Raw genomic sequence first — 13,483 nt, forward strand, 5'->3', positions numbered from 1 at the left:
TATCATTACAATATTGTATACACATTTTTTAGTAAGATTTCGACATTCTACAGGTAATGTGGAGAAATATGAACCATGAATCGCTCATGAATACAGCAGTTTTTAGTGGCGGAAAAAGTGGATCCAAAACGAGCTATGTTTTACACGTTTTAGTGACATAGAACGGAAATCATGCAACTTACAGTAAAAGGGATTACATATTTGAAATCAGCATACGAAACTACTTAAATAGAAAAGGATGCATTCTGCTAGGCTACAGATTAAAGAAATTCTTTTTTTTTTTCGAGCAGAATCTCCCCATAAGCTGCAAAAGGTAATTAAGAAAAATTTACTTGCACTAGAGTTTGCAATGGAGTTTGCTTGCATTAGAATAATGCATTGAGGCCCAGACATATTCCCATGTTTGATTTGATATTTGTCTTCTTCTTTTTTCTTTGATGTCTCTAACCCATCCATTGCTTAGATTGCCCTTCTCTCTCTTGTAGACTGGAGAACAAAATCTCTTTTCGGTTTCCTGTGGCTCATGAAGCTGTCTATGAGCAGTTTTCTCCCCCTTGTTTACTGCAACCATTGAGTTGTATAGCGAAGAAGGAAGCATAAATTGAATGCCGCAGTATTGTACCAGTAACAAAACAATAAAAAAGCCAGGCCTGCGCGGAAAGCGCACCACAGTCACAGCGAAAGCTAGAAGAGCGGAATTTCTAGAGCCCGTTGTAAACTATCTTGGGGCTACGAATACAAGTACATTTCCAAGGTACCCACTATGCCATAAATCATTTTTTTTTCACAAAACCGGCATGGTGCAGCGGCAGATCAGCGTGTATGAAAACCCACGTGAACGCCGGCGCGCCACGAGCCACGAATAAAATGCCGAGGTGCCCGTTAACAAACAGCGCTGATGTGCATGAATTATAGCATAGCTGTCCTGGGGCTACTAATACAAGTACACTAGCAACGTACGCATCTGCCACAAATCATGTTTTTTGTGAAGTTGGGAAGCACCCATTACGCCATTATAATTCATTCTGCAGAGAAGCGAGGTATCATCTGTAAGACATTATGTGCACTTTGTTGATGCGATGGCTGATAATGATGAGGAATTATGGCTAAGCCCTTCGTAATGGGTTGGAAGCATTAAACGTCTCACTATTTACGTAATTCGGTTTTGTGTGACGCCCGGTCGTTATTTCACTGCCCCATAACGCTATATAACGTACGTTAAGGCGAGAAAGAGAGAGGAAAATAACGTTATTGAGACTCTGCGGAAATGGACATTGGGGGCCTTGTGGGCTTTCTTTGCAACCAATAGTAGGGCACTTGCGAGAAACCCACTGCGCTATAAATCATAATTTTTGTGAAGTAGGCAAGCAGCCACTGCGCCATTTTTCGTAATTCTGAGGAGAACCGTGGCACCCGCTATACACCTGTAAGGCCTTATGTGTACTCTGTTGATGCTGTGCTTGATGACGATAAAGAATTATGGCAGAGCCCTTTCTAATGGGTTGGAAGCATTCAACAACACATTCGTTGCGCAATTCGCATTGTGTGACGCCTGGTTGTAATTTTACTCTTCTACTACGCTACATTACATATGTAAATGTGGTTCCTTTCTGATATGAAGCCTGTATAGGGTCTTTTTCAAGAGCAGTTTCGTGCACCCGGCATGGCTCTCAGGTAGAATACTGGACTCCAACTCAGAAAGGCCACTTTCGAAACCCGTTCCATTTCGTTTTTTTTTTTTTTTTCGCGCGATAGCGGTTACGGACACCGGCTGCGGCGGCGGACAACTAGGCGCCAAAAACGTCCGTTGTTGTGATCTCAGCTTTCGCTGCTATAACACAAAGTAATTGAGGGCTGAAGCAAGCGCTACTGAAATCTCCGACGCTGTGGCAAGAGGGCGCAGCAAATTCAACGTGGCTTAGCCGCCTCTAGTTTATTAAATGCGAAGCATTCCTTTGCGAATCAATGCCACTTTGACCCGACCTATCTATCTATCTATCTATCTATCTATCTATCTATCTATCTATCTATCTATCTATCTATCTATCTATCTATCTATCTATCTATCTATCTATCTATCTATCTATCTATCTATCTATCTATCTATCTATCTATCTATCTATCTATCTATCTATCTATCTATCTATCTATCTATCTGGCCGCCTACCTCTGGGTGCTCTCACAGTAATATCCTTAATTTCGTACGTACCAAAATCAGGATAAGAGGATAGGAAAGCATGGCGAACACGATTAACAGCTGAAGACTTTGAAATCGTCATATGCCTGTCACGCACGTCATGAAACCCTTTCCCTGTCACGTTAGCCGCTACCCACATACCCTGGCCCGTGTAATATGGGTCTGCGCCTCGCGTGATTCAGTGTATAACAACGAAGGAACGGCAAGAAAAGACCACACGGCCCCTTACGAATTTGCCTAAGACGACTAAAATACGACATCTTCTTTTCAATCGATTGTATTTATTACTCTCCCCCTTCCCGAAAGCTTTCCATACACAACATGGTTTTTCACTGCCTGATCAATCCGGATATATTGGAAGCTTTCTGCGCCTCAGCTGGTTTTGCAGTGCATCAGTGATCGGCTCACCTTTGACCAGGGGATGGTATCATGTGATAACGACTTTATGCGACGTCACGTTATGTGGCCTCATAGTTACGTCATGATCACGTCACAAACTTGGGCGACCTGTAACTCCATCATGACGGCACATTGAGATGTCGTCGCATGATGATTTTTTTTCATCGCTCGTGTTGACGCTGACACCGATGGTTACCTTTCGCGTTTGATGAGGCATCTAAGGCCTTCGTCCTAATACTTTTTGGAAATCTTAACTCGTTAGCGTTATGGAGCTCGTGTCGCGGAAAATCGGTTGCCGGCGTCGGTGGCGTTGTAGGTGAGCAAAAAATCCAGATGAAAGCAAAGAACAAAAATTACTGTTTTTAGAAGATTTAGTGGAAGTCAAGTATCTTACCAGAGAGTCATGCCAGTGCTTGAAACTGCTTCTGACAAAGACCGTATGCAAGCTACTCCAATTGCGCTCGCAGTGGGCTATCAGCTTTCATAAAATGTAATAAACAATAGACGTGTGCGCTGAGAATTAATAATAATCGTAATTGATGTGGTTTACCGTCCCAAAACCACGATATGATTATGAAGAAAGCCGTAGTGGAGGGCTCCGGAAATTTCGACCACCTGGGGTTCTTTGAGGTGCACCTAACCACAGGGCCTTTGCAAAGCATTAGCGATGGTATAGTGCGTGCCCTCCATTCATCACCACTGACGGGCTTGCGCATACGGTTTGGCAGCAATGCGCATATGTGCGCCTGTCCATGGTGATAACAAGATGGCGCGCACTATACCACTGCGTACGCTTGCCGCCATTTGGGTTTGATTTGACGCCAGCAGTATACCCAAAAGCCCAGTTCGGCAAACTTCTGCAATTGGCGCTCCTTCATATTAAGGTTCTCAGTCAGTCGAGGAGTCCTGCGAGTGTGTGCTTGACACGATGATTATGATAATACAGCGCCTAGATCTCTCTCACGATACTTGATGATTTGCATCGTTGTATTTCTCTTTTCACCGTAGAGAGAACATGAGGGGTTATGTGGCTACGTTCCTGCTGGCGACGGCTGTGGTTCTCATGGTCACACTGGGCCTCCTGGTGGTTGTTTTGCTGGCTTCGAGTGAGTTCACAATGCGCTTCTATCGTTCGGCGCGTTCGATATGCCTGCACATGACATGCTTGCCGAAGGGGAAATTCATTAATGCTATTATGTGGTATTACCTTCCGAACCTACGCTCTGATTATGAGGAACGCCGTAGTGGGAAACTCTGCATTGATATTGACGAAATGTGTTTCGAAGTCCAGAGGTGTTATTTGCAATTATTTATTTGTCATTTATTTTTCAATACTGTGAGCCTTTTCGGGCTGTTACAGGGTGGGAAAGTTTACAACACTGAAAGCAAATAGAGAAACAGCACAATGCAAACTGAGAACAGACATGTATAAACAGCATATCGGAAAATCCAAAATAGCAGCACAAAACGGCGTTGTATGACTATACATAAAATTGAGAACGTCGAATCTAGGCACCGAGTCACTATAGCTTTTCTTCAAATCTCGCGAACGAATTCGTACCGTCAAATATTTTGCGAGCTTATTTTATTCCCTTCTTCGATGGCTTTGACCACGAACGAATGCTTGTAAACATCAACTCTAGGCCCGTAAGGTCTAACAACGTACGCGTGGGAGGACCGAGCTGACACACTCCCTGGTGGCCGCAAGTAGAGTCCGGGATTAGTGCTTAACATACCATGATACAGTTGAAAAAAAAATATTTTTTTTTTCGCGAACATCTAAACGTAGCCGCTGTGGAGGGCACTGGAAACCGCGTTCTCACACATAGTAGCGCTACATCTCAGTTCCTAGTCTGCTACGGCGGGTGCACAGGAAATTGGCAAGGAAGGTGATTATAATAAACAGAAACAACACCGTCAAAGGTCGATATATCTCACGCTAGCGATAGAAGTGTATATAAATGCTCGTCTAAAGTAACAAAAGCGTAAATATTTACATTAAGAGTTGATTCAAAGGAACGTTCGGTGAAATATTCGGGGAAGTTGGCTATAGGTTGGCCCAGAGAATATTTCGAAAAGTTTCGCGGAATACAAGTCGTGCATTTCATTTTGGGAAGGGGTCCGAGCAGAACGTTTGCGTGCACGTTACAATGATGCCAATTAAGTTATCATTATGCGCTTTACCGCTCTATGTGAAATGTATTGTATTCCGAATACGGAGTCTCAAGTTTACCAAATTAAAATCAGCTAAAATTGCGACGTAGGTCAATGGCACTGCAATGCTCGTAAAACTTTTCAAGCCGTTCTGCGATAGATGTAATTTATAGATTATATTGCTGATATCTGTAATTAAGTCGAAACATGGTTATTTATATATTTTGTTCAATTATTCTAATATTGAAACTAGCAGTTATATTACTGATGAGCTATCGTAAGTGTTCAGTTCCTATACTGAGGCGTATTACCGCGTGCCCTTATTTTTTTATTTTCATTTATTCGGGTTCACCCACAAAAACAATTAGCACCGTTCGGCGCAGGCCGCGCCGCAATGTTTCGAAAGTTTCACGATTGTTTCAGATTGTTCTATTGAGATTACGTTAAGGACGTCAACAGTCAAGTTTGTTCGGAAGCTTACGCGAGCGCCAGCGAAAACTCTGGAAGGTTTGATCACAGATGTGTAAAAGATGGCACGTGCCCCCGACGATCGGACTACCGACGGCCGACGACTGTGAACGCCGCAATCAGTGTACAGCTTGCATTGCTCGTACTTTGAATTTTAATTCCCTTGGCCCAAGTTCGCCCAATAAAGACTTTCTTCTTGAACAGCCCGACTTCTGCCTTCTTCGCCGGCTCGACCATGTGGCGACATTTTTAGGCTTTTCTTTACTATTGAGTATGATCATCATCAACGTGAGCATTTATTTCTTGCACTTCACGATGGAGGACTCTCCCAGCGATCTCCTATTTACCCCGTCTTGCGCAGGGTAATTCAATCCAGCGGCGCCCTGCAGCGCACGACGCAGAGGTGACACGGAATTTTAATGAAAGGTATAGACAGATGTCTTGAGGGGTCGCGGCGGTCATCACGACGTAAAGCGCTGTGATGTGTGAACTTTGTGTGGTCATCACACCACGCAAATTTATTTTTGACTGGTGGTCGTCACTTGTCTAGATACGCGAGTTGTTCCTCAGGAGGGCGCATTGCATGCGGCCTCTCTTTTCTTCCCGTAAGAACAGTAGCTTCTCTGTATCTTGAACAGGTGCGCAAAAGACCGAGACAGAGACGAACGGAAGAAGGACGAACAAACCGCTGACAGCGTCTGTCGTGCTTCCTCCGCCGAGGCCACCCTCCTCGTCCCGAAGCTCGCTCAGGTCAGGAGGAGGAGGGCTGCGTCAAAAACCGTCCTTTCCCACTTCGCTCTAGCGCTGAGCCAGGGCAATTTGCGTTTGCTTTCGTCTTTGTCGCTTGGACTCGCACTTTCTTAGGGGACAGAAAGACATACACGTCTATTTAACGAAAGTATTCTTTTTCCGCATGGACGGCATAAAATCCCGGAGGCTAGCTATAGAGAAATCTGCTGCAAATGCGCCACACCTCATTTTCATTGTTCAAAAATGCGGCTTTTTAATCATGCCATGATGCCCAGATTTTCGTCCTTAAGCTCATTCCTTAATTTCTTGCCTTCAACTGCGGCTTTGCAGGTGGTGATGAAAAGGAGCACACCTCCAACGACGGATTGAATAAAGACATCAGCGACCTCCTGGAACGAGATGCACCTGCGGCCGAACAAAACACCGATACCCCCCCAGGTAGTAGCGTGATAGCCGCGCACAATTCGACTTCGCGCTGCAATAATGCGCCGCAGCCTGAGCCAGATGAAGAAATAAATATCAGTGCTGACGTATTCACAACCCATAATAAATCACTTCCCACTACAATGCTTTGCCGCAATCTGCGTCATATGAAGAAATAATTAGTCCTAATGTACGTACAACACACAGCAAACGGTGGTCATCACAGCGTCGCTGCGGGTGCCACAGCACATTATCTAATGTCCTGCTCTATGTATATGTCGGAACCAAATTTACTGCGAGTGTGCTTCAGGCAAGTTATAATTAAAGCGTTAGTCAATGACGTCATGCGGTGTGGCTAAGAACCCATATATTGTTTATTCGCGGGCGATATATGCAGAGGAAGTTGTTTATGCGTGATTATGCGTTTATGCGTGGTCTGGCTACGTACGCAATGAAAAGCACGCGTTTGCGCCACATTGCGAAAGCGTAATAAGAACAGCTCGCGCAGAGCGAAGGTAGGCCGTACACCTTGAAACACGCCTGCTGCTACGCGTGTCTTATCAAGGAAAACAGCCATTTATACGCGGAGTACGCACTGAACGTATTGCTCGAATAATCCTACCTTGAAAAATACGAGCGTAAAATCTCAGCATTTTCATTTGAATTACGTCGAACCTCTGCCCGCGGCTTTCGCGATAAGCCCCGACTGCAACCCTGCCGTAGCTGCCGCAAGACCTTTTTAGAGCGATATGCTCTACTCCTTCCGACACAAAGCCAGAAAATGACTTTGCGCATGCGTTTGACCTTGAAGCTCAGCCAACGTCAATACCCCCTCTTTCTCCTCGCACGTAAGTCGTCATAGCAACGGACCTGCGCAGTCTCGATTTGTTCTATCCCGCGCACCACTCTCCGCCGTTCGGTGAGCGGTAGGCAGCTACGTCGGCGTGGACCATCACGTGGAAGATTTTCTCGCTGTCATCAAATCAGCCATGCCCATATGCTTCCCTCAATCGATTTCGTCGGGCTGGTCGGTGGCGTAATTTGCCGAAAGAAGAGCGAGCGCTTTATAGATGTCAAAACGTAATTGTAAATTTCCTGCCGCGTGCACTGCTATTTGGCGGACATCTTCACAGGAGCCTCCGCTACCTATCGGCAGCGTTCTTTGACATTGTTCAAAAAGTGTTGTAGGGCCCCTTTAAATGCATAAGTGTATAGGAGAGGATGGAGTTCGACCACAATCTTGCGACAGACAGCCACTCCCGCTCTGGTGTAATCTATGGCACGTTGGTTAAACGCTGCTCTAAAAAGTTATGATTGCCGATAACATGCATCAGGAAAGACCACGCCAGAGCTCAAGCAGGATATAAGTTATGCGCATGCATGCGTGCAGCATTTTGTTGTTTAATGAGTGCTTGAAGATAAGGCACAACACGGGAGAATTAAACTGGCAGGGTCTATCCGCCTATTCATTCAGTATGTCTCGTGTTTTAACGCGCTGCTACGCACATTAAGTTACTTGATTGCCAAATTGCCCGGCTTTCGGCTATGAAGAAACCGTACGGAGATAATCATTAATCGACAATGAGTGTTCAACTATTTTTCATAGTAAGTATACATTACTGCGTAGCTCGAGCCGCACATGCGTGTCTGATCCCTTCGGTCCTGTCTGAGTCCGCGGGAGTAACCGCAATTTATGCTTATTTTACCCACGCCCCTCCGGCGGCGTAGCAGAGCCGCTTGCGGTTGTCGAACATTAGAGGCGAACCCGAAACGCGCCCAACCAAAAATGTGCATTCCTATAAACTCCGATGATCCATCAGACAGCCACCGTTACAATGCTTTAACCATTAGAAGAGTGCAGAAACAGCAACTCTTTCTCATTTTGCCAATGCTCATCATAATTTTAACGAGAAGTAGCCATTTCCAGCTAATCATAATTGTTTTTGACATCTTACTAAATAATATACCCAGCATTCATTTCATTTCTCTCTGTAATCAATATACCTGTGTTACATCATGCGACGTTTTGTTTTTTTTTCAGTTTTCTGGTGGACTTGTAGTTTTATCTCAGAAGTTAGTAGAACAGGCACACTTCGTGCGTCAAGAATCCCTGGTCTCAGTTGCGAAAACACGCACGGAAGGAGGCCTAGCTGTTCATCAGATTGCACAAGACCATTGTAGACAAGCTTCTGAATTATCACAATCGCTGTCGAATGATCTCCTAATTCTTCGTAATGAAAATTCTTGGTAATGATCTGCGAACAGATGCAGCATTTTTTTTATTTAACGTCTCAAGGCAGTGCACGTGACTCTTACCACCACCACCGTGTTGCTTGCTTTCTTAAGAGTTCACGAGTTCATCAATATATCAGAAAAAAGTAAGCACTTTAGTAATAAACGGCACTTTTCTTTCGTATTGGCGGGCGGTGTTAACTAAACGTTGCGTTTACCTTAATACAAAGCGCAGTCTTCTTAATAATGTGACAATTCATCAATTTTGAATATTGAATCTTTTTTTCCCGCAGGGAAACTCACCACACCTACGACGACACGTCGCAGCCCTAGGCCACCACCGAGTTCCCCGACTTCAAGGTCTCCGGCGACTACACCGACCACGACAACTGCAAGGAAGACGACCCGTAAAACGCCTCGTGAGTTGATGCTGACCGGTGCTACCAAATGCAGCCGTGCCTCCTTCTTGTGTTTCCTTTATTCGCGTGCTAAAACTGCGCGCCCTTGAGGCATACAAAGGAATTAGTCCTCAGTCGAGAATCTTTGAAAGAAAAAGCTGAGAAAAAATGTATTATGCCGTGAGACCTTCGATACTTCAGTCACTTCAGGCCAAAAGAATGAAATGATTAGAATTATTAGTCTGTTTTACGTGATGTTCTATATGCTGAGAATGATCATCAGATGAGTTTCAATGATATGCACGGGGTTACGCCTTCCGTTTGAACAAAAATAACGAGTAATAGGAGTGCACACAGTGCGCACAGTAAAAAACTCACGAGGTCCGTTATGCATACGCCTCCGTCGACTCAATCAATCAATCAATCAATCAATCAATCAATCAATCAATCAATCAATCAATCAATCAATCAATCAATCAACTTTTATTAGTCTTGTCAAAAATATAGTACATTGCAGGTAAATATGCAGGAGGAGGTCCCAAGGTTACACACCGCAGGCGGGACCTCCTTTGTTAATACAATGGAAAACTAAACTAAGAAAAGCGAAAAACTGCTTGTTATAAGTGTTACTAATAAGAAGTACATTACTGAATAGTCAAACTACACACAAACCAACTTCACAAAATTAGTTATGCACAGCCATTATACACTGAATAAACACTTTTTCACTTTTCCTTTAAATACATGAATGGACATACTATCTTTCAAATCACGCGATAATGAATTCCATAATGAAATTGATGAAAAAACGATGCTCATTTTTCCATAGTTAGTGCGAACTTTAGGCAACAAAAGGTTATTAGAGACCGCGAAGACAGCAAGAAATATGTCGTTAATGAGGGTGCGGTGAAAAACCTTAAAAAACAATACACATACGTTATGAACATAGATTTCGGAGACGGGTAGTATATGAAGCTGAGAAAAAATAGGACGTGATGGCGTTTGAGGTGAAGCGAAAGTTATGAGTCGTATTGCTTGCCTTTGCAGTACCTTTAATGGCCAAATGTGCACTGAATATGAATTACCCCATGATGTGATGCAATAACTGAGATGGCTGTGTATGAATGCATAATGCAATGCCTTCAGAGTTTCGATGCTAAAACACATTCGTGACTTGACCAATGCCCTTATTCCATATGAAATCTTTTTACAAACATAATTAATGTGTTCGTGAAATTTCAAATGTGTATCGACTATGACTCCTAAAAATGACGTATGTCCACTCAAAGGAATGACTACCGAGGCTACAAAGAGGTGGGGAATGAATGGTAATTTTTTGTTCGGTGAGTGAAAAAGCATAAAACAAGTTTTGGAAGGATTGATCAATAATCTGTTATTGTTACACCACTCAACAAGTGAATTGAGGTCAGCTTGAAGTCTGGAGACGAGAGTCGCAGAATCGGAGTGATGCGAAAAAAGAGTCGTGTCATCAGCGTAAAGTAAACATGAAGAATAGGTAAGACAACGCGGTAAATCATTTATATATAGCAAAAATAATAAGGGGCCCAAAATCGAACCTTGAGGAACACCTCTGTGAATGGGGGTAGGAGTGGATGTAAAGTTATTAACCGAGACCAGCTGAAACCTATCAAGGAGAAAGTTCTGCAATAGCGTTAGTATGGGACCAGTTATACCGTAGTATTCTAGTTTACGAAACAGGATGAAATGGTCAATACTGTCGAACGCTTTAGAGAAGTCGACAAAGATAGAACCTGCGACGTTACCATTATCAATGAATGACCTAATTTTGTCAGTGAAACACGCAATTGCAGTATCAGTAGAAAGACCAGCCCTAATGCCAAACTGACAAGGAGAAAGTATGTTAAATTTACTTAAATATTTGGAAAGCCTTATTTCAATTAGTTTTTCCAAAATTTTATCTAGGAAGGGAAGGACTGAAATAGGCCTGTAGTTGCCGATGCTGAGTGGATCACCTTTTTAAATACTGGCACTACCTTTGCAACTTTTAATTTATCTGGGAAAACGCCGTTTTTGAAGCAGCGGTTAAAAATATGGCTTAAGATAGGGCAAACGATAGAACTTACAAGTTTAATGTGTTTTGAGTGGACATTGTCTAAGCCAGCTCCGGTAGCTTTTAATCCTGCAATAACTGAACAAATTTCGGAAGCGCAAGTAGGAAAAAGAAACATCGATTGAGGACTGTGAGAAAAAGGAGGTACATAGTCAGAGGAAGGGGCATTGGTATAGCTAGTAGAAAAGTGTACATTAAAGGCGTCAGCTACATTGCTGGCTGCAGTGAGGGTGACGTCGTCGACACGAATAGAGGTCACTTTGCTGCGCGACCGGGTAGAGTTTAGAAAATCTTTTAAAAGCTGCCACTTTTTTCTTGTATCATTTTGACAATGCTGTAGTTGCCGTTCATAATAATTTTGTTTAGCCTTTTTTAAAAGCGTAGCCTACGTGCTGGAGTAAGTTTTATAGCGCAATTCTAAGCGCTCAATAAATGGCTGACGTTTCGTCTTTTTATATAAGCTCTCTTTTTTGCGAAGAGATCGTATCAGTGAATCGGACAACCAAGGGCAGCGTGGGGCAAAGTAACATCTGTTAGATGATTGCAATATGGTTGAATGCTCAACTGCAGAATAAATAGCGTCGTAGAACCGGGTCAAGGCCACATCAGGATCGTTTGCGGAATATACAGTGGACCAATCTACATCACCAATGAGCTTGCAGTACTTGTCCGAATCAAACCGATACCTTTGACGAATTACATTGCTGTGAGTGATGACCTTATTAAAATATAAGAATACAGGAAAGTGGTCAGTTACCTCACTCTCAATTACACCAGCATGACTTACGTCATCGATGTTTGTGAGGATGTGATCTATTAATGACTGCGAGCCATCATCAGTACAGCGTGTCGGTACAGATATCAGCGATTGAAGCCCAAAACTATAAATAGAAGTCGTATACTCAAGGGTTGAATGGCTAGAGCAATCGAGTAAATTAAGGTTCACATCACCCGTAATTATTACATTTTTGCGCTCAGCGGCAAGTGTACCAAGCAAATCGTGAAGAGCATTACAAAAACCAGATGAGTCAGAGGAAGGTGACCGATAGACAGCGGCAAGAATAGTTTTTCGTTGATTGTGACAAAGTCCCGGTAAATCAAGCTCCAGCCAAACAGATTCACATTTCACCACATTTATATTTGAATCATTGCGCCTCTTATACTGAATATTATTTGATAAAAAAATGGCTGAACCACCATGAGGATTATCACTTCGGTGACAATATTCGCTGTTATAACCAGGAAAGCCATACAAGTCACCGTGACTTGGTGACAGCCAAGTTTCAGAACAGCAGATAACAGAGAACTGATGCTTCAGAGAAGCTAGTAGAGCGCTAATACTGTCATGGTTCTTAGAAAGGCTACGAGCATTGAAATGTATCAAAGAAAAACCCCAGCTCTGCGGAGGAATATTATTAAAATCACTCGGAAGCAAATAAGACATTTTCGTTTTTTTTTTCAAAGGTTAACCTTATTTCGCGCCTAAGCGTTCAATACATGCAGATCAGCGTCACAGGAAATTCTGTGCACCACACTATTCAGAGTTTGCCTTGCCTTGATAGCACAACTGTCAGTCCACAGAGAAGCCCATTTCATTTGTTTTTTTAGAGCAAGAGCTTTGGAAAACAGCCGCTTATTGTCAGGCGTCAGGTGCTCATTAACGTAGATTGGCTTTTCTTTTCTTCCAGTGATGTATTCAACATCCCGTGCCCCCCCCCCCCCCCCCCCCCCCCTCTGAAAGCTTTCTGGAACTAACGTGAGTTTGCGATGCCTCCAGGATCGCAGGCATTGTAACCTTTCTGCACCTCATCTTGTTTTGCACAGCCTCCGGGATCGGCACACCTTTGGCCAAGCAGTGTTGTCATGTGATGTCACCATGATACGTCACGTTATTTGACGCCACAGTGACATAATGAAGGCGTCACTGTGTCGCGTTTGATGAGGCATCTAAGGCTTTCGCCTTAATGATAATTTCTCCACTTTTAGACAACGCAACGTCATGACTACGAGGAATGCCATAGCGGGGGACTCCACATTACTTTCGACCACTTGGGGTTCTTTAAGGTACACCTACATCTAAGTACACAGATGCTGTTGCATTTCACCCATGTCATTATACGGCCGCTCTGATCTGGAATCGACCGCGCGACCTCGAGCATAGCAGTGTGGCACCCCAGCCTGCAAAGCTACAATGAACCGTCTGCAAATACTTGTTCTTCTCGTGAAACCTCGTATATATCATCCTAAATCAGCGTTAATCTGCATTGATGATAGTAAAATGATTTACGACATTGCTTATAGGTATGATATGGTTAATTTTTTTATGATTGCCGTGTCCTCACTAGTATGCTCTGTCTCTATGCGCATACG

General features: G+C 43.5%; 1 pseudogene; it reads left to right on the top strand.

The window, feature by feature from the left end:
• The first annotated feature begins 3,611 nt into the window (after positions 1–3,611).
• The window catches only part of LOC119381417 (uncharacterized), a 101,324-nt pseudogene continuing 91,452 nt past the window's right edge, over positions 3,612–13,483 (top strand).

Source organism: Rhipicephalus sanguineus, chromosome 2 (assembly GCF_013339695.2).
Source record: "Rhipicephalus sanguineus isolate Rsan-2018 chromosome 2, BIME_Rsan_1.4, whole genome shotgun sequence".
Classification (NCBI taxonomy): domain Eukaryota; kingdom Metazoa; phylum Arthropoda; class Arachnida; order Ixodida; family Ixodidae; genus Rhipicephalus; species Rhipicephalus sanguineus.